This window comes from Juglans microcarpa x Juglans regia, chromosome 1D, assembly GCF_004785595.1.
Source record: "Juglans microcarpa x Juglans regia isolate MS1-56 chromosome 1D, Jm3101_v1.0, whole genome shotgun sequence".
NCBI lineage: Eukaryota > Viridiplantae > Streptophyta > Magnoliopsida > Fagales > Juglandaceae > Juglans > Juglans microcarpa x Juglans regia.
In genome coordinates, this window is record NC_054594.1 from 9900909 (window position 1) to 9905580 (window position 4672).

Consider the following 4672-nt stretch of genomic DNA (forward strand, 5'->3'; position numbering starts at 1 on the left):
GCTTCCCCGCACAAACATGTTGGCGACGGGTATTGTCTAAAATTCTAAGAAACTCTCAATTGAGAGTATCATCCTCTGTAAGAAATAGATCGAACCAGCCCCCACCTCCTAGGAGAAAAGGGGTATCCAAACACCCCCATCCTCCAAAAAGAGGAGAAGAACCAAACCACCTCCATCCTCCAAAAATGAGGGAGTTCCCCTGCTAGAGACAAAACTCTAATAGCATATTTCTTTTTATTATTAATTAAAACAAGACAACAACTGCAAACACATGGACTGAAGAAAAAACACCATCCCTAGGGTTGCATCTCTAACTTTTCCTGCTGCCCCTCCTTCTTCTTTTTCCTTTTTTTTTTTCTCTTTTTTTCCTGCTATCCTCTTGCTGCCTGTGACCCTCGCTGCCACCATACCTCTCTGCTCGTGACCTCCCTCCGCCCCTACTGCATCCACCACTCTGCCCGAGCACTGGCTCTGTACGAGCACCGATGAGTCTCCCACCTCCGCAATAGCACCGACGAGTTTGCCTTCCACAGACCAAACGCCACTGCACGAGCACCCCACGAGCACCACGCGCCCACCACACTGCTACCATCCCTCGCGCCCACCAACTTTTCACCCACCTCCATTGCCACCTGCGTAGGTGGCCAGATCTACTCATGTCAATCCCCTCCACCGGCTTCGTACGAGCACGGGCCACCAGTCCCACGAGCAACATCCATTACTACCTCCACCGTCCCTCGTAGAGCCACGCCCCATGAAATGATCTGCCATTACAAGAACCACCATCCCTCTCACCCAGATCTGCCATGCATACCCAAGCAGCACCACCGGCACGAGCACCCATCACACGAGCACCACCAGGCAGCACACCGTCCATCCTGGTCCTTTTAGATCTGTGGGTTGTGGGTTGGACAGGGATTTTGTGTAGCAGGAATTGTGAGGATTTCCTTGGAAATCTAGAAGGAGAACAGAGATGAAAAAATTGTTGAGACAGGGATCACCGGAAAGTGTTCCTCCTTTATTAGACCTGAAAAAACACAAATAAAAACAAAAACAAAACACTAAGGCCAGGAAATTGGAAAGTGAGGATTGATATAATATTTTAGGATTGATTATATTCATGATTATAGACTTAAATGCATCAATTATTTTTGTCATCTTTATAATTAGAGATGATTATAGACTTCACGACCTGTGATATATGATTGTTACCTGCAATTGGAACATGATGAACTCTATCCATTTATTATATTCAGCAAGACTAAATGTTGACATGCTAAATATAATTGATAAGTTATTGTAGTATATAAACTCACGTTATTTTGATTTTAATGATAAATAATAAGAGTCACGCAATAATTGTCTCTACCTCATTTCCCGAGAAATAAAATGTCCATCAATCTTGTCCCTTTTAGAAATAACGATGAAATATTAGATGGATGCAACCCGTTTTGTCTGACTCTGGACGCTAAAATTTTAAATGTTCCAGTCTCTAGATACTAAAATTTATAAAAATATATATAGTTTTTTTCTGACTGAACTTAGAATTATCGAACAACGTTATAACTATTCTATGTGGTTCTTCCTCAAATAAAATCGAATTCAAATATGTACACTGATGGATCTCTCTTCATTTTGACATAACATGAGGCTAAACTGATCCAAGATCTTGGTTAGCACAATTGATAATATTAAACTTTTTAAGTCAAATTGAACAAGTTCTTCTACACTACAAGAAAAACGTCTTTTCCCGGAGATTTATGAATTGCTGCAAATGGACATTTGTTTTACTTTTGTTTGCTACGCGTTCCCACTGGACTAGATAGTACCTGTTAACTGTTAGAAGTATTTCTAATTGATAACATCAGTGTAATATGGTATATATACCAGCACATCTCTTTGTTGTTTTCTATAATTGAATCTATTTGAATAGTTTAATTAATAACAACACACGATCATTGATCATCATCCATTGATTAACCATTTTCCATTAATTACTAACAACACCCATTTGCTTCCCTCAGGTACTTATTATATTTGTCTACAAGCTTGACTTTGAAGTCCTATTTACGAATGCATCTCATTTTAATCTTTGTGAAGTTTGGAAACTGCGGATCACTTGAACAACATGGATTAGCGAGGAACAAGATTTGGATGGTTGATTCCCAAGGGAAAGCCTTGATTGACCTACTACTTAAACCATCGGAAGATGACCTAAAGTTCCGGCTTTGAGTTTCGTCTTAGGGTGTCTCTAGCAACAAATGGAGATCTGATCGATGCTGATATCACGGATTAGAAATGTATATCTTTTTTTCCTTTTGGTCGGATTGTGACTATCTACTCGTAAAGGCAATTCAAATCTTCTGCTTCTGTATTATGGATATCTTTGTTTTGGATGTGTAACATGCACTCATATGAACGTAAATGGTGTCCACAGTGAAATAAGAATAGAAGGTCTGGAGACACTTGACTATCTGGACAATCTTTGCCGAAGAGAACGTTTTACCGAACAAGGAGATGCCGTAACTTTTGAAGCTGAGGTAAATTCCTTTCAGTGTTTATTAGTAATTTAACATGCTAGAAGTTGTATGCTGGGAAATTTCTAAAACAGGACAATTGAAAAGTCTTTTCTACATCGTATTAAGATGTTAGTTTCTTCCACAAGGCATCAAAATTGCACCAGTACTTCCCTCGTCAAACTCAATGTGCATGTGTGTGCTTCTCCCCTGAAACTTCGAATGAAAATAAAGGTGTGGTTAGTGACAGTTTAAAATTGACTACAGAGCAATAACATCTTTTCTCAGACCAACAAAAGTAAAAAAAAAAAAAAAAAAAAAAATCGATGGTTGATATTGATATATATTAATGCGGCGTTATCAATCTTCTTTTAAATTATCGACAAGTAAAAAATTTCCAGGGAAATTATAGAAATATTCCTGGGATATAACTCCTTATAGCAATCTTACTTTAAATGGTATTCGGTCATGTCACGGGGCCTTTACTTTAAGTGGCTTTTAGTGTTACATTTAAGAGTAATGCTACTATGCTCCCTAATTTATACCACTCGCTTTGTACTCTTGATGTGGTACCACATTGTGGTGCCATGTGGTTTATTAAAAAAATTAAAAAGAATTTAAAAATATATATTCAAAACAAAATGGCATCGGAAAATACAAAAAGAGACTAAAATCCTAGATTCCCTCTACCTTTTTATGTTTGTATTTTTAATTTTTTTAATAAGTCACGTGACACCACATTGTGTTGCCACATCAAAGTGGCAAAGTGAGTGATATAAATTTTGGGATATAATAACATTATTCTGCATTTAATCATTGAGCATATTCTTTCCTGGCAGGTGGATCGAGTTTATCTTGGTTCTCCTAATGTAATCGCTGTCCTTGATCATGAAAAAAAGCGGACATACTTGATAAGAAAGGAAGGACTGCCAGATGCTGGTAAGCTGTCATACATTTGAAGAAGTAGAAACATCAAGTGCAAATTCCTCAGTATTTTAAGACAAACCACGTAATAAAGGGAAATGATTATTAGGACTATATACATGTTTACTTGGGTATGAGCGGACGAACTCGATTCCCATGCATGCACGAAGCTATCAAACATGTAAAATGGTTAATGTTCTCCTCATTATGATGCTTGATTTTTATGGTGTTTTGCCTTCTGTCTATTGATCAATTTCTTTTCTTATAACAGTGGTGTGGAATCCATGGGAGAAGAAACCAAAATCGATGGTAGATTTTGGTGACGAGGAATACAAACAGATGCTTTGTGTCGATGGGGCAGCAATCGAGAAACCTATCACTTTGAAGCCGGGGGAGGAATGGACGGGGCGATTGCAGCTCTTTGTTGTGCCATCGAGTTTCTGCAGCGACCAACTCCATCTTTAGGAGGAGCGGTTTGGAATGAATGGTACAAGTTGTAGAGAGTCAGTCCAATGTTCAGAACATCCCCGTAGCAGTTATGTACTACGTTAAAGGAATGGAGGCATAGACAAAACTGTAATTTCTCATACTATGATCATGTATCGGGAAAGCCTGTATTTTTAATGGATTGGCTGCCCAGGGAACAACAAAACAAGTATCAAACGCCAGGGTCAAAATAAACGCAGAAAAGGATTACGGAAGCAACTCTTTTCTATATCAGAGCCAGGTTTCGATCCTGGGACCTGTGGGTTATGGGCCACCACGCTTCCGCTGCGCCACTCTGATTTTTATTATGCGTTCTACTTAAATTATATTCATTTGGTACAATGAGTGCTCCAACCTGTCAGATCCAATGTGCTGACTTTATTTTCTCTACATTTCAATGCGTTGAGTCTTGCAGCTTTGGTTTATACAAAGTGATTCTAATATAACAAGAAAAACATGACAAGGATTTAATTTGGTAGAGAATTTTGAAATCTCTTGTAAATCAAGTCTTATTATGTCAATAAAATAATGAGTGTGCTTTATATATTACCCATTTGGAGGTCTTGGATTTGAAACCCCTTTCTCCCCAAATGTATAAAAAAAAAAAAAAAAAAAAAAAAAACTCTCAAATAATCATATTGTTGATCTCCAACCTTGCCAAAAATTATATCAGTGTTTTACACATGGACTTTCAAGTAGAAGAGCTCATATAATAATAAGGATAATGATAGACTTACTATTTCCTA

At 38.0% G+C, this 4672-nt stretch overlaps 1 pseudogene; it reads left to right on the forward strand.

Moving 5' to 3' along the window:
• Positions 1-2006: 2006 nt before the first annotated feature.
• Positions 2007-3925, forward strand: LOC121261795 (annotated as a pseudogene).
• The last annotated feature ends 747 nt before the right edge of the window (positions 3926-4672 follow it).